The sequence below is a fragment of the Bombus pyrosoma genome, linkage group LG3 (assembly GCF_014825855.1).
Source record: "Bombus pyrosoma isolate SC7728 linkage group LG3, ASM1482585v1, whole genome shotgun sequence".
Taxonomy (NCBI): domain Eukaryota; kingdom Metazoa; phylum Arthropoda; class Insecta; order Hymenoptera; family Apidae; genus Bombus; species Bombus pyrosoma.
In genome coordinates, this window is record NC_057772.1 from 5,358,781 (window position 1) to 5,381,289 (window position 22,509).

At 38.7% G+C, this 22,509-nt stretch overlaps 1 protein-coding gene and 1 long non-coding RNA gene across 3 annotated transcripts in view; one reads left to right on the top strand and one right to left on the bottom strand.

Moving 5' to 3' along the window:
- LOC122566054 (protein sickie-like) overlaps positions 1 to 22,509 on the bottom strand; it is a 101,877-nt gene that overhangs the window by 17,485 nt on the left and 61,883 nt on the right. The gene's annotated exons all lie outside the window — the stretch shown is intronic.
- Positions 66 to 17,874, top strand: LOC122565984. 2 transcript variants are annotated; one of them, XR_006316363.1, is made up of 3 exons: positions 66 to 1,973; positions 15,413 to 15,543; positions 16,273 to 16,382. It is a non-coding gene; the product is annotated as an uncharacterized LOC122565984 (long non-coding RNA). The 2 variants fall into 2 exon arrangements; XR_006316364.1 differs by lacking the exon at positions 16,273 to 16,382 and adding an exon at positions 17,764 to 17,874 and having other exon boundaries at positions 1,083 to 1,973.

The window sequence follows — 22,509 nt, forward strand, 5'->3', positions numbered from 1 at the left end:
TCGAACTGTAATACTTGTTCGTGTATCCATGCATGATTTAACGCTAAAGCTACCGAGCTAAATGGATTCTACATAATACGCAGTATTTAAAGAAGCATAACATCAAGAATAATCAATGATGTAATAACGTTTCCATCTCAATACAGCTAAACATTAATATTACCAAAAGACACTTGTATATTAAAAGGAATTGTAAAGATGAAAAGCCTGATTCCTGTCATTTTGACTGCCTCGGTAATTCTAGCGTTAAATGACGATGATTGCTGAAGAGTTAAATAACGTTATTACAAACTGTCCATAGCTAATACACGTGTTATACGCGTCAGCTGTCGGTTTGTCCATTCGACAGCAGCAAATGGAAGAACAATGATGGAAAAGTTCGAAGAACAGAAAATTTCACCGACGATTATGCTGTGAAAAGCGTGTACGTGTTATCGATTATGTCAACTAACGTCCCTAAGGATATTAATTATATCTGATGGTTGACGAAACGCTACACATACTTGAATAAATACGTACCAAACGATAAGCAGTATTTTAAACTTATCTTTAACAAGAAATCCGACCAATCGTAGCACTGAGAAACTAAAATATTTGTCCGTGAGATAAAAATACTGAGAACATCTGCAAATGCACAGGCCTATCATTGGTTAAAGATCGATTATCGGTAGGTGCACTAGAACCAGGGAGTCGAATGTTTCTTTAGGACAACTACCTGCTGCAGATATATGGAATTTCTTTTCCAGGAAAAATTTCTAGAAGGGCCTGCTACTGGATAAGGCTAAGGTTCTGCGAGCCGTTGATTTACTGCCTCTATGTTGGTCAAGAGGATGTCCAAATAGTTTTGGGGACAAATAACAATCTCCCGAACGTAGTTCTACAAACGAAAGTCACGTTTCAAAGGGAACAACTGTGACGTGAATTTCGACCGCTACATTTCTGTCGCAATAGTTAACAGATGTTTTATGAAAATCTTCTGTATTACCCTCGATATGTAACGTTCGCTTTCCTTTGGCTACTTTTCAAGCACGCGGTTTACCACTTCGCTATCTACTATTTTAGTACCTACGTTTAATATTTATCTGTAAGCTGATTAGTCGTTTTTAGAATGAAATTAATATCGCGTCTATTTCGTTTTCTTTATGATTGTTTTAATATCGAGACCAGGTTGGTACTTGAAGAAATGCAATTTTATGTAACTAATCGTTCCTGCAAAAAAAGAAAAAAACTCTTTATCAGGAACTACCAGAGTGCTTCGAGATTTTTTACCCTAGAAAGATAAGAGAACATTCAGGTCGTCGCCCGTAATGGATGTGTCCTAGAATTATTTTATATTTTCGAATGCGTCGAGAACGGTAAAGAAATGAAGCTCGAATGCGAACGATTCAATTTTCCCGCGAAGTGTGAAAAAATATGTTTGTCTAACGAAGAGTTAATAATCGTAATGACAAAAGCAAACGACGTCGATTTTGGATAACGGTGTGCACGATCTTTTTTTCGAGAACAAACAGTTCTCGAAAACAGGAAATTGAGTTTCACAGAAATGTTATATCAATGCGACGCACGAGAAGAGCGCGATCCGAAACAGGATCGAGTTTAAAGAGGATACAGAAGAGGCTCGGGATGCGAGCATATAATTATTCAATCGGGACCACGAGTGGCATTGTCAACCTACGCTTTGTTACACATCGTCTTTCTAATGGTTCAATGGTATGCGCTCGGTTTAATTTCGTTTGACGGCTCCACCCGTGACGTCTTATTATCGAATTTATTATTCGAGTACCTCCACCTACCCGCAGCAGTTTAAGCAGTGACATAAGGCGAAATAAATCACGTAGATCGCCTTGACGACCGAGAGTACCCGCGTTCGAATTTATTCATTTCCTTTTCCTTCGAAACACCAGTGACTTAAACGTGTTTCTTTTACCGTGAAAAATTTGTCAGCTACGATCGTGCAAGTCTGATAATCGCAGGTAAATAATTGAAATATACAGATTCACGTTCTCTTCAGACGAAGCGATTAAATTATTTATTATTATATCGATGCATATGAAACGTCATCTCTCCGATATTTAAATTAGATGTGCTAGCAAATAAAATTTAGTCGTACCATCGAAAACAGAAGATTTACTTTATTACGAAGCGAATTAAGTTAATTAAAATATCAATTTTTATTTCGTGTTACGCGTTAAATCATATTTAATTGGCCTTTGGTACAAGCTACGATCTTTAAAATAAACGAAGACTGACGATACCTTAACGATGAATTAATTTTATCTTTCTTTTTTAATCGCAAGTGATTTCGAAGTTTGGCATGATTCACTCGTTATATCTAATAAATATATAATACGAATTATTGTATTGTAAACCCACTTTAATTACAACCAGATTGAAGTCGCAATAAAAATAATTTGCAACTATCGCACACTTTTCTATTCGCAGTGTCATTAATGATGACTTAAGAAGACACAATAGCGTTAGTCCTTAAGAATCGAATTGATATGTGTGATTTATCAAGAGCCATCTTATAATTAGCAACGCTGAAGGCCTATTCTGACGCGTGAAAGGCGCTAAGACCAATGAACCCGATCGAATGGACATAAGTGGTAGCGTGAGTCGAATGATTGCGATAGACCACCCCATACTATGCATCAATGAAAAAAATATAAAAGAACTTCTTGCTAATAGGAACGCGTCTTCCTCAACTCGATGTTAAGACCTCTTTTTAAAACATAAAAGATCTTGCGACTAAACCTTTCTAAGATTTTAAATCGACATTGGCTTATGCCAATAATTAGAAACTTACACTGATGACCATAATTACTCGTATTGGAGCACCTATTCGTCGCATTTATTGCAAAACTCTAATAAATTTTACTTCGTAAGACGCGTATGATTTAACAGATTTGTAATAAACCAATGAAAGAATAAAAGCAATGGAAGGCGTACAATCTCAACTAACATTGCACGAAGTACTCAAACATTTGGCCAGCGTTATGATACCATCGATGTTGATTATACCGATCGTAAGAAATCTAAATAGACGAGTACATCTTATTTGATCTATTTATTCATCAAGGCAACATCTTTTCTATCGACCGTTGATACCGGACGCAACCGGACGAAATTTTCCTTTGCGTTACCTGCAATGACGGGCAACTTCGATGCCTGTACTTCCTAGTTGCTAGTTCCCACCAAGGAATGATGTTCTCGGTGCTTCTCGGCTTAACTGGATCGCTGACTGCGTGCTCGTAAAGCGGCTCGAGGATCGGTACGTTACCGGACAAACGTCTAAGAGGATCGTTAGATGCCTGATCTTTCGAGAGATTTCCTCTTCTAGGCAAAGTGGCGAAACCGCTGTGCCAGCAATTATCGTCGTTATCTTTGTCTTCTGGTTCTTCCGATTCCAAGGAATTGTGCCTGGTTCTACCGTAGGAAGATCTCAGGAAATGATCTTGCTTCTGGAAGCTGCGACTGGTTCTGTCTATTTGACCGTGTAGTATGAGGTCGGTGGCATCCATCAGGTAGAATGGAAGCGCTCTGGTACTGTTGAAGAAGTTTTCGAAGTTCTTTCGTCTATCGAAGGATTCGTCGTTTCGATCGCTGACGTCGATATTGCTGGTGCAAGGCCTATGAAGAGAGGACGATCTGACACGGACATGTCGTTCACCATCGAGAACGTCTTCGCTGGATTTGTGAAGAGGTCTCGAGGAAGCTCTCGATCTCCGAGAGGGTAAGGTATCGTATCTTCTTTCTAGATTGTTATTCTCGTTCAGCTTCGCCTCAAACCGCGAATTGTACAGATTCTTCTCCGTCATATCGTTTGGTCGACGAATGTTATCGTACTTGGATACGGTTAAAATTCGATCTCTTTTTAAATAGGATCTGTCCGCAGAGTCGACCCTAGAACGATTCCTTCGAATCGAGCTGGTGACTGGTAAACGATCCACGGATCGAACGATCGTCGGTCTGTCGTCGTCGGTCGAAGACATTTCGTCCTTCGACTCGAGTTCGTCGGATCCTTCCGTACTTATCGGATCCTGTTTACAATTAATCGGATTTTTCAATGTGTTATTTTGATGACTCGACTTTAGCTCGCTATTTTGTCCAACTTCGTTCGTTAGAGTTTCGCTAATCGCGTATAAAGATTCGGTCGATTTCGTCGACGACGTCGTCGTGGATCCTGTTGAATGTCTCGAAGTGTTTTCTATCGAGGAAGATCTTGGAAGCAACTTGGGTGGAAGTTTACCGAAGGAATTCGGCCTACTTTTGAAGATCAAAGTGCTATCCAAACATTCTGTCTTATTATCGGAATCTATTTGCTTCTCCGTCTTCTCCTCGAAGTTTTCGCCAAAGTCGCAAGATATGGGAGGCATCGGCGCCATGTCCCTTTTCCTCGCGTAGCCGTAAAGATTGCAGGATCGATCGAGTTCCCCTTTGGCGATCTTGTTGATCACACCATAGGCGGAATTCTTCGAGTTCGAGGACGATTTCAGTTCCTCGTAACTCTTGTCGATTTCCGCGATGTTTTTGTTAATATCTTCGATATACTTGGCCGTGGTGCGGTAAAGATCACCGCTCGGAACGTAATTACCATCAACGACGGCGATTCGTCGATCGCGCCTCGACTTCGACAAAATGTTCGGAACCGCGTAGATCGGTTGTCTGTCTTTGGTATTGCTGATTCTTTTGTTATCGACGAGAACAGGTCTCTTGAACTTCGCGTCGTCCTTCTTAATGTCGAAGCTCCTTCTTCCGCTTCTTCTGATCGGGTCTGAATTTCTCACGAAGCTTTCCATCTCCTTCAATTTCTTTAAGTTAGAATCGAGTATCACTGTAGGTTGAAAAGAATCGGTTAACCGATCGTCTCGTGTAAAAGCATCGTTCTTCGATCGAAAAGAATGCAAAGTAGCGCGATCGTTTAAGCATTCCTCTGTGCATACGGTATCGTACAGGCGATCCACCAAGTCATTTTGAGTCGAATCTTGCTTCGTTTCGTTCGATTCGTTCCTAGCTGAGAACGTGTTCAGCTGTCCTTGACCGTTCACTCGCGCATCATCGGTTTGCTGGACGTAGCCGTTCTGCAGATAGCTGCGTCCTTGGTCGGCCTTGCTAAATGTATTCATGGTTACCAGCTTGCGTTCATCCGGCGAGTTTACTTTCTTCGAGTCTCGTAACGTCCCGTAATTCTCGATTAGCAGGCAATCTTTGCCGAAATCGGTCCATCTCGGTACCTGTTGGAGATCGTTCGGGGCTATGGGAAAATTCGAGAGCCGAGGAAGAGCGTAAGGGCCTCCAGCTTCCTTGAGAAGCTCTTCCGAGTCGGATCTGTAGACGGCTCGAGGTCGGCTGCGACCTCGCGACCTTATGGTCGCGTAGCCGTCGTGAACTCGACGCGAACACACGTTCAGATCCATCGGTGACGGTTTACTATGTGTCGGATGGAGTCTTTGGCATTCTTGCCGTAATAGTGGCGGCCAAGGAACAGCGAGCTATCGTCAATCACCACGTATCATTTGCTAGAATGTCTTCGATACACACAACATTTCTATCGAGTCTGTTTTTCATTCAAATTCCAAATAAAGTGGAACGATTCTGTGAAAATAATTCATCTCGTGTTAGACGGATTCGTTTGTCCGATGATTTTACTAATATAATATTACTCCCGTGACACTTCCATAAAAGGAGCTACCAGAGACATTTTGAAAAGAAAATTACAACGAGGAATACCCTGAAACCTCTCGTTTAGCAATCCGTAATTACCGAGAAATAAGTATTACGGGCTCTGTATTATAGAATTAAGTTTAATCTCTCTTTAGCCTAGTTAGCGCATGGGAAGATGCGTATGCTCTTAAAAGAATCCATATGTATGTGAGAAATAGCTATTAAGACCAACTGTGAAGGGAGAAACGTGGAAATTAAAAGATCAGCTGTGATTTTGATGGATCGCGAAGAGAAAGATATTTAGAAGGGGTTTTGGTAATTAACCATGTTCGTTGTTATTCCTATTTGATGTGCTCTATATAATTCGAATGAAATAATTGCACAGACATAGTCGTGTCGGCGAAGCTCTTTCAAGTATTTTCTAAAATAACGAAGGCGATTGATAGATGCAACTTTTTGCTGCGCAAGGATCTTGAATAAATAGAACACAGACGCTGAATAATTGGGGTAAGTCGAATTTCTAATCACGTTTCAATCTGTGCAAGAAACGTTCTTCGTGGTATGACATACATTTCTCTGCACCTACACATAAAAGTATATCACGCTAACGACTTAATTTAAGTAACTTGAGTTGAAATACTATTGCCACGTTGTGGTGACGGTCAACTCCTACTATTCGTCGTTTAACGAACAAACAAAAATGTGTCGTACGGACCGTTTTATATAACAAAGAGGAAGCAGATTGCGAAACCGAAGGATAATGGCACCGCTGTAGCAACGAGTTTATCAGTAGCGTGTGGCATTTACAATCGCATGGTTTAAAGAAGATTACAAATAGGAGGTCATGACGGTAACAGCTGTAGCAATAGCATCATTGATAACTAAATTGGGTCTCGTGCGAGATGACGTAACGTTTCAACTTTATAGCTTCTCGAAGAAAATCATTACGCTGGCAAAAACGATTATTACGATCGTTTAACGAATCGGTTTCAAGGCGAAACTGTAGCAAATGGAAAACTGTAAACGTCGAGAAAGATTAGGTGACGAATCTTTCTTCGGAATTGAAACATAAACGCGCAAGATAATGACTTATCTTAATTCCGTGACTAGGTAGGTAGATTTATTGTGCTACCGTAATTTTATTGCGGCTTTATCGGGTTTAACATAGTGGGCTTTGCAACGATGTTTAAACATCGAATAAAGAACCTCGCGTTTTCTTTGTAGAAGATTGATCTTAATTTTAAAGAATCTTCGCCCCGAGTGTTAAGATTTTAATGAGGGAATTTTGTAAACAAATATTTGCTTCTTACAAAATCGACGTAAATTATATGTACTTGTTAGAGAGCGATTATAGGATATTCGCGTGTGCATATTTATAGTATTATCGCAAGAGAATTCATAAGCGTATGTTCCAGTTACAGAGAGTAACAACGATAGTCACTGACCTAAATCAACTAAGAGGCTTTATGTTACTCGCTGATCATTTATCTAGCGGCATCAAACTGTAATTTCCGATACGACGATTCAGAGTACTTCAGACGTAATAGCTAGAGACAGGCTATAAAAACTTTTAGCAATATCAGTAAAGGATCTTAAAATTTCAATGAGTTTGTTCATTCAAAAATGTATCAGTTGTACGTTTAAATTACCTTCATCGAAGGAACATTCATTGATGTTACTTTGACACGAGCATTTCTATCTCAATCAACGATAATGTACAAATATCTCGAGGATAATGATAATTCGTCACGTGTTTCGATTCAACAAATTCTAATTTAAGAAGAATTTACCATTCGTTGGTTCCTCGATAAAAACGAAGCTTCTCTTATCGTTATTATTAAATGTACTTTTATCAACGGCAGAAATCTTCGCCCCGTGTCAAGTTAAATATTTCTTCTTGTCACGTAGAACGCGCGATCCGTATGCAGAATTTGATTGTTCGAAAGAAGCGCTTAATCGCAGTCATCGAAATTAAAACTGGTTCATTGGATGTCCATCTGCTTTCGTAAGCTGGATTCCACTCAACTCGAATTAGGTTCGTATTTAAGAGAACGTTAAAGTCACGGGCCAGCCGAGCCAAGACCACCTTTTCGTCGCGAACATTTTGCAATTTAATGCGACTACCTGGTGACTAGAGAGTACGATCGAGAGTTGAATTATTTAAGCGGATGAAAATGAAGTCTTGACGCGCATCGACTTGAATTGACACGATATCTGATTGTTTCTGTGACGAGTCAAACCAGAATGTCATATGCCGATGTAATTCGCTACGTTCTGTTCCGATTGTATTAATTTATAACAACACGCTCTTCAAAAAATGATAAAAGATAGCAAACTTTATTCGAATAGATAAAGGCTGTTAGAAAAAGTATAAGTTAACTTTATCTCTCTTTTATTAATTAGATAGATCGGTATCTAGCAGCAATACATATAAATCATTTTTAAATAGACTTTGCTCTTTAAATAAGTTCATTCCGTAATTCAATGTTATCACGGTTTTAACAGTGACTTGTTTTACACTGGGAAAAATTGATTAGCTATAATGGTTCGCTAACCATGAAAAGACATATGCAAAGTAGATGTTATTAATTTCTCTAGGCGATAAAGATACTGCCGCTACGTCCACAAGTATTAAGAGTAAATTATGCACACTCGAGACTTTATGTCCTCTATAAATATGTATCGATTAGCGTTTCAGATAAACCAGTTTCCCGTGCCATTAGACGTGCCATTTCTACAAACGTTTCTGCTATCACAACGACCAGCTGTATAGTAGCTATCCTAAATTCTTCCCGTTAATTCGACCCGTTACATCACGGGTCACCAATTCGTTGAAGCCAAAGAATTATTTCAAAGCATTTACATTGCACGAATCGAAATCTGCCAACAAACGATACTTCACCTCGTAGCGATTAGCATAATGTGCCTCTACGTTATTCACGTGTGTGGCACGTACAAGTACTACGATATGTAATCCTATTGAACTATAGCTTTTTGCGCGACGCAATAAAAAAACCGTGATTGTTATTCATCGAGACTAGTACCTGATGGAATATTGATTGCGCGAAAGATGAAAAAACACAACAAAAACGACGTAGAAGGTGTGGTGGTTTTGTAGAATCAACGGAAGAGTCGTAAAGGACGTCTATATTTAAAGATCGTGTAATATTGGCAGTGTATTGGATACGTTTCTGAATAGTTTTAGCAACGGATTAACAGCATTCAACGCTACTTTAAAATGGTAATTCGAATATAGTTTGTCGGCATGATACTCTGTTGTTATTTGAAGGAAACCTGACATTCTTTTATAAAGCTAATAAACGATAAGATGGACGATAGTCAAAGTATGCGTATGTTACAAAATATGCTGTATAAAGCGGACGAATTGTCCGATAAAATAGTTTGCTTCTCGACTGTGAGAAATATTCTGCTGATCTCGATAATTGCAGACCGTTTAAATCTCCCACCCTCCATTACTGTTTTGCTTCGTCTTTATTTTATTTTATGTCCAATTTTATTGCGAGCTAGTCGACCGTACGCGACGTTAACTTCGAACCGTGAAGTTTCCGGGAGCAGCGAGTAATGGCGCTAAAATGGCGGAGAAGAAAATCCCCATGCACCTTGCTGCGTCTACTCGATACGTTTGATGCAAAATTCGATTCCGGTAGTAATAATCCGACAGTAATTCTTTCAAACGTTTCAACTATTCATGTCAAGCCCTGATTACTATTTGTTGTCTATAATGTATACTTTATAATTAAATATATCTTAAATTATCTGTGTAAGTAACATAAGTAATACGTTTTCATAAATCAGTAGAAAGCTATTCGGTGTGAAGCGATTATTAAAACATTAAAAGAATTTCCTGACATTAATCATTGATCGTAATATCGGTATATTTTATGGTAAAATTACCATTGATCCATCAAGGACCAAGCAATACAATATAATTTACCATAACGTTATAAACGCTTCAGTTCCTTTGAATTTTACAAATTTCCAGCATCTGGGAAGAAATAGTAGCGAATAAAATATCAAGCGTGAAACACAGAATTCGATGATATTAACTGATCGAGAAGACCAACGAATAAAATGTTATTTTGTCTTTTTACGTGTCCATCTACTTTCCTTTAATATCCGAACATAAAATTAGCGATATCTGTATATTAATATCGAACATATCCGGTACACGGCGTAAACGACATTACGTCGCAACGTATCTCGTCCGTAGACGCGGAACGGTTGGGACAGCGAACAGGTGCCGGTATAATTTCATTGATATTATAAGTAATCCCCAGAGCAGACTTTTCCTTTTCTCGGATCCCTGGCGGCTATTCAAAGTTTCTCGCGCAGAAAAGATGGGAAGCGATGGTTTCTCGGCAGGACGAAGAAACGTTGCACACGTTTGAAAGCTTGAAAAAAAAGAACGCACGCGTGTACGTTTGACGTTGCAGCTTTGTTGCGGCGTACGTGCACAAGCATACACGCAACGCAGGTGCATTCTCTTTGCAGGAAGACGCTCATAAATATTAATATTTCGAAGACGTCGATACGTCACGTTCTTCGTATCGTTAGGGTATTTTCTTCACTCGTTCTTCGTTTCACCTTTTTCCTCGGTCATATTTGAATTTCCCGTTGATGGATGGCGCACAGTGTTTCGTACAGGAGCAACGAGACTGATAGCGCAGCGTCGTTTCTCGTCGTTTGTCTTACTGCTTATTTTCGAGGAATCTCGTGATTCCGTTAAATGTCAGGACCTTGATGAAACGTCTCCTCGATGGGAATTAATTGACGCCAAGTCGCGCAAGTGTTTTGCGTTACAAAGTGAGTTACGTAATCGTTCGTTAATGTTCCGGGGAGGAATAGCGTTTAAGAATTCCGAAAACTTGGCTACAATGCACAACGTACTAACAAAACGTCGAGAAACTATATAAATTATAAAAGTATCTCGAACCATTAAGATTCAACGTAGCGTTAATTTTAATTGTAATTTTCTCCTTTTTTTCAGCCAATTGATATCGTGGAACTCTGTTTTTTAACATTGTGATCGTGAAACGGAATCTTTTTCTTACTATTTCTTCCACTCAGATTCTACGATTTTATCGTTAATTTAAAGATATCGGTAAAACAAAGGTATCGCTATTTATTACGTCGTTGATATCGAAATTTCATGTTTCTAATTGCAATGCAATATTTTATAACGATATTGCTTGGTAATATTACGATATATCGCGATAATATAAGAAACCCGCGTACTTGAAATATCGAAATAAATATTTCTCATACTTTTGCTCGCGCATATGCTTCGAATTCCTGCTGCATGTTCCAGCTGTGCCGAGGAGCTTCCTCGTGTTAATAACGAGTCCGAGGAAGAGAAGAGATAAAAAGTGTGGATCGTAATGCCGCGAGTAGATAGGATGAATTATCTTATCGGACCAGACAACGATGCATTGTAGGTAAAAAAAAGAGGGATAAAGGAAATGCGAATAAATAGACGCGTCATGCGACGTAAGAGACATGTGTGGTTAATTGTAATTAAAATCGCGAAGCCGGAAATATATAGTTCGTGACACACGCCCAGTGCGTGTTCTTCCGTCGTGTGAAAACTGAAAGTAAAAAACCATAGGTTCTCATTTTTCATGAGAATAGAGCGGAACTGCCGTGCTTTGTAGCCAATGTGTCATGATTAAGAGACCATGTAATGTACCTGTACTGGGTAAAGAAGTGCATCGAGTGCAACACCTAGTTCCCAAGTTCTTTCTTATGCCTTTCAGCGTTTGACACATTTCTAACTAACGACGTATAATTTTGGGAACGTAGTTAATTTCAAGCTCGACATATCTAATTGTCGTGCATAATAAGTAGCCTGAAGGATGATTATTACGATAATATAACAATAATAATGGAATACGCGTTCTTATCTTATAATTGGCCATTATACTAAATTCCTTTTTCGAATATCACGTTATAAAGAATTCAAGGAATCTCGTATCTAGTCACTATTCTCCTACCATTGCTTTAAAAATTTGTTATCGTTATTTCTGTTGCATTATGAAAAACGAACACAGACATAGGTGTTAACGAAGAAGCAAAAAAAAAAAAAAAAAAAATGGAAATTGTTTAACTCGCGAAACAGAATATATATTCGAGCGAGCTATGAATCTTGAAAGACGAATCATCGCGATAAAGATCGCAGAGCGAAGATCATCGATTTGCTGTGGAGAACGCGCGTGGAATTTACGCGAAACAAAATCCAAGCAAAGAACTCGGCGCACCGCCTTTATTTCTCTCTCGTTCCTGCCTCGTCTCGTCACCTACCACTTTTTCCCGCGATGATAGCCGCCTTCGGGTAAAAACATCGCGCAGCTAAACCCAGCGTATATGTATGTATATTTCTTTTCATGGAAGAACGGTAGGTATAGGGGAACGTGGAAGAACAAGAACGCTGGTGTCCCTATCGATCAACTCGGGGAATTCTTTTATTAATCACCGTGAGGTCAACAGCCCTCCGTTAATCGCTCACGATTTCATCGAGATATCTACCGATAACGGGGACGAAAGAACGCGGAAAAAATGGGGGAACGATATCGACCGAATGATCTTTTGTAATTTTCTAGCTGTTCGAAGCTGCATTAGATGGGAAAGAGTGTGCAACGCCGATAAACGTGGGGACGAATATATAATTTAGTTCTCTGTTAGATAAGAACATAACTGGAGGATTATAAAGTTTAATTAAGATACCGACAAATTACGCATAATGGAGGTTGCTATAATAAATACACTTCCGTATCAATGATTATTATGGATCGTTCGTCTGTCACTAATGTATATATTTCTATAAATACATATAAAAGTGATAGCGACAAATTATGCGTAATGAGGGTTGTTATAATAAATTACTTTGGTAGTGGCAATTATTTATACATCATTCACCTGACATTAATGCATATGTATGAATATTTCGAAGAATATATATATTTATTTTAAAGACGTTATATATGTATATTTTAATTAAAATGAAATGAAAAATACAGTTTAATTAAAATGAAAATCGTGGAAATGTAAGCTGCGGAAATTAAATCGATGGCTATCCGAATTTCAGCTATTGTCATAATTTCATCGCTTTCTAGATTTCCAATTACTCCACTAAATTACGGTCTATATAATCTCCGATAGATTGACCGAATTGAGCTGCCAATTTCACATCGAGAATTCACGTTTAATTCGGAGGGACACCATGTGGTTTCATCGGGGTGTGCATTGCTTTCTATTCAACGTGTCCGCATTACAATGGTAATGGCAAATTTTTCCATTTTCATGGAAGCACCAGTGATCAAGGATTTAATGGGAAATCGTAGCCGCAGGTGCAGTTCCTCTTATGAAATTAATGTCTCATGGCGAATGAATCTCAGCGTAATCAAGTCCACGGAATTCCACAGGTTTCGTCAGACTGATGGCACGCGAAATCGTCATCGACAAAAAAGAAAAACTGTAACTCGGAGAATATTAAGACAATACCAGGCTGATGTTCATTCCCCTTACACACCAATGATGTAACACATTTGCATAATTAAAGCTCATTATCGTGTAAATTATACTTAGTGCATCTCATGTAGGGCAGTAGTGATTAAAATTCTTCGAGCGAATTTTCTACGAAGCAACGAGCGATTTTTGATAACAGAATTACGTCGTGCATGCGAACAACTACGATATAGCTGACACGTTTTTCCTTGATCTCCACACTGACATCGGCATTGTCAAGCATATATTACTTATCGGCATTGATAGATAAACAGAACAGTGAAAATCGATTTAACTCTGATGTTGTAGCTTTCTCTTCGCGTTTCTGTCTCTTTCGATACCTTCTTTTTCTCTGAAATATTTTATTCGTAAAATGCGTGGGAGATGCAAAGGGTAGTAAAATTAAACTAAACACCTGCGAATCAAACATTACAAATCTATCTATGCTTTACTCATATCTTACTCAACCGTAACATCCATTTCACACAGATCCAAGAAGAACACATCCGGACTACGAAACGATTTCCATTGGTCGCTTTCAACGATACGATCCTCTATTGAAATAATTTCATCGGAGAAAACAAATCTTCTATAATCTTATTTGTAATCTACTAGCGAGTTGGATGAAATAAATAAAATCAGACGATAGCTTAGCGAAATAACGAAACGAAGGGAATTTGCCCCAGTTGTAGAGCGAGCCTACGGTTTCATGGGTTGAACGCAGACAGAGAAAAAGGTAAGAAGCAGAGGGAAGCGAGCAAAAGGGAGGGTCAAAAGAAATGGTTACAAAGACGGACGCGCGGGTTCGAGGCGGCTAGTTAATGCCGGACATTAAAAGGAGAGACAAAAGACAAAACAACGGCACGAGTTTTAATAAGCCGGAGTACGGGATTGGCCGGCCAGTTGGCTTCAATCAAGTCCCGGGATCTTCTTCTCTGCGCCTTCTCGGGGCCTTTGCCCATTCCTCGCATATACACGCGCAACTTGACGAATTAAACTCACCAACCACGGGGGACGATGAATTATCATTATTATTGTCACACTTATTGTTACCACTGCCATTGTCGACGTTGACGGCAAGAATTGGACGGTCCTCCTTACACAGACGCGCTCGAATCACGACCGAGTCGTTTATCATGCTATCGTTCGATGTTGGCGGAAAAGAAATTAATTCTCTCGGTTACAGAATCTTCCTTTTCCAATATTCTCTCCTTTATGCCAATCGTCTTAATAAAGACGAGAGTCGTTCGATTCGTTGCTTCGTCGAAAAAGCGAGTATTCGTGGTTCTCGGTCGATCTCGGATCAAGGTGACAATTGTCAAAAGTTGCTATCGAACTATTCGTTCGGTCTTCATAAAAGTAATGCCTGACCTGGTTCTACTGTTCTCGTGATTAAGGCCAGCGCTTGCTCGGTAGCCTTATGGATGGGTTCATCATATATATATATATATGTCATACATACATATGTAGCAGACCCCAGGACAAAAAGCGACTTTCCTTTCTCTTTCTCTTACTTCCTTTCTCCCTCTACCTTGCACCTAGTGTCATTATATCAACGTTACATGCCACGATAGCGTAATATGAACGTTATATTAAAGATCGTGCAATTAGAAGCATATATTGAGATTCTCTTTTCTTCTTATACGTGTGGCAACGTAAAGAAAGATAAAAGTAAATCTCTGGACATATGTAGAACAACGTTTACAGATACAAATATCATCGGTATCGGTACAAAAAGATTTATAGCACCTTCGTAATATTTATCACGGTATTATTCCTGTCGACGTCAGTCGTTTTTACGCCCGTCATTTCTCGACCTCATAAACCTGAATTACGATTCAAATCACATTAAACAGATACTTTTATGGATTCTTGTATTCAAGCCAAGGCTATTACGGTACACCTTTAATTTACGCCAATGATGTCGAATTGGTCAAACGTTTTTATCGATTTCGTAATTCCCAAGCCCTTTCAGCACGATAATTTATCAACTCGTGGTACCAGCGAGTAAACAACAAGTTGCAAATCGAACGCACCTGTTGATATTTTATGCATCAGAATTACGGGCGAGTACCTTTTGAACAAACAACGCGTTGCGCGAGTTTTACAATTAACAAAAATTTAACACACGCACAGATCCAACGTTAGTTCGATGGTACAAGAAGAGACTCCATAAATTTCCTTTCAACGATCCGCGACTTCGAACATGTTTCTGATATTGTTCCAGGCAAATTCTCCTAGTCCTTTATTCACCGTCTATTCTCAACTAGTCGGAAGAAGCTGGATTTGATCGAACGGCCCCTGGTTCGCGACACGTCACGAATCGCAGCTTCTTGTTTATCATCGTTTGATGTCAAAGTGAGTAACCTTCTGTCCCTGGACCTTTTTCTTTTTTCGTCGATTTATTGCATGCCGACGTACGATCGAGGACAATGCGTGTGCAACGGCTTCGAAGCTCCTTTTATAAATCGTTAATGACGCGATGCTTATTCGCATGTTTCTTAGACATCGAATGCGAGCAAATTGACAAAGGTACGCGTTGATTCGTCGTTTTATCGTTCAAGTACATCGTTATTCGGTATTTGAATCGCGATGTAAAGGCAAAGAAAAAGCTAATTCGAGCTTAATGTCCGTTTTCGATGAATCTCATATCTGTAGCGTGGTGTTGCGTAAATACTAAATCGTCAGAGATTATGGCAGATACGTGTACATCTGCGTTGTAAAGAATATTATTAGGCTGATTTGTACTTGCAACTTCTCTGCAACGCATTCCCCATTATTAAACGAGGGAATCCGTACAAAATTGTTATAGTTATGGTTCCGTTTTACTTCAAGGGAACTACGGAATTACAGCCCCTAATTTAAACAGCATGTTTATTTTGATTACGAAAACACATGTTAGTTACTTCTATTATTATTAGTCTGCAGATTTTTACTCTGCAAATTTAAGGGTGCAGAGGCACGTAGAATGCGCGTGACACGCGATATATATATAAAATATCCAAAGTATATAGTACATGTTCCAATACTTAACGAGACAAATTCCTACCATAAAAATATGAATTAGCATAAATATTCGCAGTGCAGTTGCTATAAGTTTCAGAAAATCAACTTTCGTCGTCAAAGAAATTCTTGAAATTGTCGAAAAGTCTCAGGAACGACGCAGCGAAGGCTAATATCCAACATGTGTCCGTGTTTGGCCGTGTTCCCGGGACATTCTCGGAGTTTCACGGTACGTGCAAGTCTGCGAGGAATCACAGTGACGAAAAACGAAAGAATCCTTTATCGAGGTCTGGCGTAATTGCTCGTTCTTAAAAGTGCATGATTCCGAGCGCAAGATGGGATTTGAAGGAGGCAAAAGGAAGTTTGCAATTGTCGAGATGTCGCCCTCGCTGGTTTCGACAGGCATAATCGTCTAATTCACTGGCGATTTTGTCCGCTTTGGAAGGAAAGAAACGAGTTCGAGGCTGGAGGCAGGCCAGCCCGAGGAAAAGAAGAAATCGGGGTTGCTCTAACGAAAGAAAAACACGTATAAAAGCCGAGCTGGTATACTCGTGTCAAAAGAACCTGGAGGATCCGGGCCAGACCCTTCCAACCATTGGCGTAGAGTCTGACATCCTTTTTGCCCTCTTTTTTTTTCACAATCTTCGATCGACATCTCTTCTTCCTATCTATTGTCGTTCAGAAAACTTTTTATCCGATAAACAGCATCGAGCTAAAAAGTTTTTTCCCTTATGATAAAAACAATAGTACTCGAACGATACTCATCGAGAAGAAAAGATCACAGGAAGCACGAATACTTTCAGAAGATAGGAAGTTTCCATTTGTTCTTTCTTATTGTTACACGCTTAACATGTTTCTAAGAAGATTCTCGCGTTTTCAATTTTTTTTTATTTATCGATGCTATGTAAAAAATTAATCAAAATATCGGGAGCATAAAAAAGCATCGATATTTTATTCATTTTGATAATTATTATTCAGTAATTATAACTAGTGGTTTCTCTAAATGTGACTAAATTTGCTTTGAAATATATACGGTACATGATTTTAATTATTAACACGTTAGTCTATATATATATATTTGCTCTGGCAGCATCAACAGATTGAAATGTACTATTACAGCATAACATTTAATTGTTGAAACATATTACATCATATCCGCACATTTTTTTCTGACAATGTTATCTAAATTATGTACATTGTTGTCGATTTGTTAGTCCATGAAATTTATCGTACTCTAATCGTTCTAAAAAAATCCGTATCATGAATCATATAGTATGATGGTAGCCAAGGTTGTTGAACGAATATGTAGACTGACGAATGAAAAGTATTATACTTCGTCAAAATGGACGAAGCAGATATTTTTATCGATTGTCAAGTGAAATCCCATGCAATAAGTAAGAAAGTATCGAACGAAATACTCAACGCGTGTGAGAGTGACGATAATAGAGTAGCAACGAACGCGCATAAATATAAATCTTCAGTTTCTTTACGCACCTAACGACATATCGATTATCACGAAACGAAAGTTCGAGGGATGGACAATTACCAAAATCTTGTGGAATTGCTATTTTCCAGATCAAAGGCCTGGTCATTACGGAAACACAAAGGGATTAACAACCATCCGCTCGATAAGGAACAATGGTAACAATTAGAGTTTACGACTTCCTGCGCCAGTGGAGGTTCTCGTTCGGTTCCTACGGATTAACGGAACTCCCACGCGGTCAGTACAAGTTGTCTTTCGAGGCAAGTTCATGAAGTCGTGCCGGTTCCACCAGCTATACGCCCCTGGGTGCCAATAGGTTGTCAATGGAATATCAATAAAGCGTATGAAAACGCTCGTTATGCGTGGCGCCGCTTGTAGCGTACCATCGATGAGTTTCTTGGTTTAACTTCACCAGACGGTTGAAATAACGCAATCGATACTTCGTTTCACAAATAACAAGCATCTTTTGCCCGTTTCTTTTCTCGTTTGGAATAACGAGGACGATAGACGTATCGAGGATACGGTGAATTGTTATTTTTTTACGTCCTTTCTGCGAGTACTAAAATCCTTCGGGTTATCCGAACGAATCCATCTATGCTTACTTTTAAATCACGTTTTTTTTTCTTTTATTTATTTAAAGAAAGTATGTTTTACACGAGATGTTATCTCGAACACGAATAAAAATGGATAATATTCATGGACGGTTATTTATGAAACACGCTACTATTTAATATTGGAATGACAAGATATTTCAGATTTTATTTTTTAAGCAGAGAATTTCTTACGACGAGAATATTAATCGTATAGCGTACAGTTAGGGAGGAAAAAGAATTTTAGGCCATGAGATTGCGACCCGCGAAGGGATGTATTTGAGTTCGAAGAATTTGTTTCGCAGGCTTGCGTAACACATGCTCCGCAATCATTGTATAAACTTGCAAAACGTAGCTAAAGAAAATTGTCTGGAGAAAGAGATACAAATAAGAGAAGCACACGGCACAAACCGTAGATTATACGGAACGTAAATAGAGGGCACCATAAAACAAGGCCGTAAAATGAACTCTATACTCGAGTAGAAATTAAGTTTCATAAAGCACAAAGCTGCTTAATGTTAGGCACGAGAGGAGTTTAATTTATTCCTACGCGACAATGCAGCCGCGAACGTAAAAAATCTAAGGCTAGACATACCCTCCAACGACGACGAGCGACTTCCCATTAATTTTTAACGAACGCTAATAATTTTTAATAAGGCGTAATAAAGGTAATAAATATTAATTGCTGTCCTCAATAAGGCATTTCGAAAATCGTCTTCTTCGAGTTCTATCGACATCGGGAAAAATAATCGACCAGGAAAGTTATCAGAATGCGACGCAATGGGAATTCAATTGCAACAAAGAAAGCAAGCAGCAACGCAAGAAACACGGTGAAAGAAGTAACAAAAGCTGAAGGAAACAGATGTTACGAGACAACGTTTCGTCGTCTTCGTTTGCAGCATCGCGTAACGGGTGTGGTTAATAGTTGCAAATATATGCATCGCACAATTACGTATGCAAAAACGCGTATAGAAAAAAATGTGGTATGCGTAACTATTATCTACGAGACCTATGTGTTACCGAAGGATTTTGTCAAATAATAAGAATTTAGGTTTCACGAAATCTATCGCTTTCGCAACAGTAGTTCCCGAATCGTTGTCACTATATATTATCAGTCGTCATCATTATCAATTATCATTATATTATTATCGTATATTATCAGGAACATAATTAAAAACATAAAATTTCATTGGAGACTCGTTTTACGTTTGAACGTGTTTAGAGTGCCTCTCGTTTGCAATATCAATTACGTATCCTCGCCTTCAGGGTAAGCGTAGAATTCTTACCAAATTTACTTCGACGACTATACAGAATCGCTGTAAGCTCGATGAAAGCAGATTTTATAGCCGGCACGCGTAGGAATCCAGATTTTTATTAAGTCAATACGAATTTCAAATAAAGTTTCCTTGGAAGAAATAAGTTTCCCGTTGGCAAAAGAAACGAGGAATCTTACCGGACAGACCGGAAACTGCGCACAAGTTGTAAAGTCGCGCGTGTCACGTTATGTCGACGATTAATTGTAAATATGCGCGTTGGACTATCATATGACGCAATAATATCGTAAGAAAAACACCGTCATACACTAGAATTGCTAATACAGCAGAAACGAGGTTGTATCTGGGCTAGCGATATATCCTGAACAACGTTGCCACTTATCTAGAAACTTTTCTTGTAATTAATGACTCTAGATAACAGATTTTCCATTGGTCTCGGGATAGGAAAATGCAGGCGTTTTAGCTAAAAGGTAAAAGCCACTCGATTATAGCCATTACAGATGGCAGTCGTGGCTTGGCTTTGACACAGATATTCTTTGCTTCTTTTGTTTGCATCTTCGTTTCTCGTGATAAACTAACTGTAGATGCTTTTTCTTTAGAACGGGATGAGAGTCGAAGATGAGCATACACCTGGAAGATCCGAAATTTATTTCACAATTCTTACGCGTACGTCGCATAAATTGAAAATTGATCGAAGATTGATATGACGTAGAGATATACAAATTAATAGTAAAAAGTCATAGGTAAGAATTTGTAGCTAAGTCGCTGTTATACAAATTTTTTAAATTCATTTTCGACTGTCACTGTATAATTTTACAGATCAAATCAGAGATTTCAATTCCTTCGAAGTCTCCTCTCTTCTTTCTCTTGAATTTCATGCTCTTCGAATAAAATGTGAAAGGCCATCATATTCTGTTACAGCGAAAACGACGAGAATCTAGAAAATTTCGCACACCGCAAACATCTTGCCGAGTAGTTGTCGTTACGCTTAACGATATTTTAAAAAAGTTCGTGACATCAGAGAACGGTGTTCGATTTACGAGCAAGACCGATGACAAATCTGAGTTTCAGGACGCAGGGTCCGACGCTCTACGAAGAATAGTGGACGTACTTTTCACGGGTAGTGGTACGGTGTCCTAAGGCCAAGAATCGATTATTCGAACCGAAGTTGTAAAAGCATAGGGTCAGCCGAGGCCGTAAATCTCCAGTTGTATGTACTTATGCGAGGAAAAAGAGAAAACGAACGATGCAACGAAGGGACGACTCTTCTCTACAATGTTTGTTCAATTGCGGCAAGAAGTCGTCTTCACGTTTTTCAGATTTTGTCGGAATATCGAAATATGCCACGAACGGTACTTTATGTAATTTTATCATTATGACCGTGATCGCGATTACGATCCTCTTGCACAATAATTTACTAACTAATAATATCAGTAGATTGAAAAATTATAAATTATATAAGCTTCTCTTATAATCTCACGATTTTATATAAAATAATTCGATGTTTTGTAAACTTTCTTTGTTCATAAGGCGCGTGTTACATTTGTAAAATATGCTCTAGAATTATCGACCGTGAAGGCATTAATTGCCATTCATACTTCAATGAACATCAAGATCTAAAAATAGCCTTGAATTCAAATATTTGTTTAAGTTTTCACAGGCTATCCTAATTTTAAGACGTTATAAATTAAAACGCACCGCACGATTTACGTTACGACCCATCAGGACACATCCTTCACGTCGTTGGATTTGATAATCGCCTCCGCAAATTTTTATAGTTCGCTGACTCATTTAAGCTCTACCATCTGCCGATGCATAATATACGCCGCTTAAATTATCGACCAGTTGTAACGATAAAATCTACGAATAATGGCCTTGGGCTTTTCGGAATTATATTTCGTTTACGCGTCCGTAAAACAGTAAAATAGCCAATTTAGTTTGCAAATTATAAAACACTTATCCAAGAAACTCATCGAGGAAAAGATATAATCGGAAGACCGGAAGATCGATTCGTATCGAAAAAGAAAGAATTAGGTTTAAAAAGATCTTTGTTGCGACCGTGTCACATGAATTTACTTTCACGGCTTTCATCTTCCAGTGCAAATCTCTAACTTTCCTCGTAGAGGAGCAATTTTAACAAGAAGAAAACGGATATAAATGGTTTGGGAACTAGAGGAAATCTCGATTCGTGAAAATCGGCTCGACGTACGTTCATTCTAATTTACATACAACAAACTAATTACTCTCGAGACTTCAATTTCTTTTTAGTAGCAACTCTAAACTCTGAATAGTTTCCCGGAAGAATGTTCAGTTAGTAAAAGCGATACGAGTACGATAAACTAACGAAACGACCTAGTTTGCAAGCGGATAAAATTCTGAATTATAATATTTGAACAAAGTTTAAAACGTCGTTAAAAAGATACGTAACATAGGAAGATATAAGAAAAATAGGTAGATAGTAAATCTCCATCGACTCTTATTAATAAGTTACGTAAGGGTTGTTTCGTATGATATTAAATTGATAGGAATATGAAGCCGTATATGAAGCATTTTCAGCCATGTCGATTAGTCTAGAAAGTCCTGCTATTTAATACCTGTTGCCTGGTTTCCGGCTAAAAGCATCTATTGGAATTTCCATTACCAGCAAAAGATTGTCAATGGTGAAACAGCGAGCGCGCGTGGACAATATAATTAGTCATTTTCCCACGTAAGAGGCTACGATATTTCTTCATAACGCTTGTCATAACAACCAATTGCTACACTTCTTTTTATCAGATAACGCTTAATTTGTCCACAGCTTTTACCGGTAAGAAAACAAATCGGCACGAGTGTATTTACGTTGCATTCGAGATAGAAACTTGCATTCGACGGCAGTTAGATAGAAGTCGTTGGATTTATCCTGCAAGAAAAAGAACTTTCTCGTTGCTTCGTAATGATTCATCCAAAATTGCTGAGAATGTTACGCGCATAAACA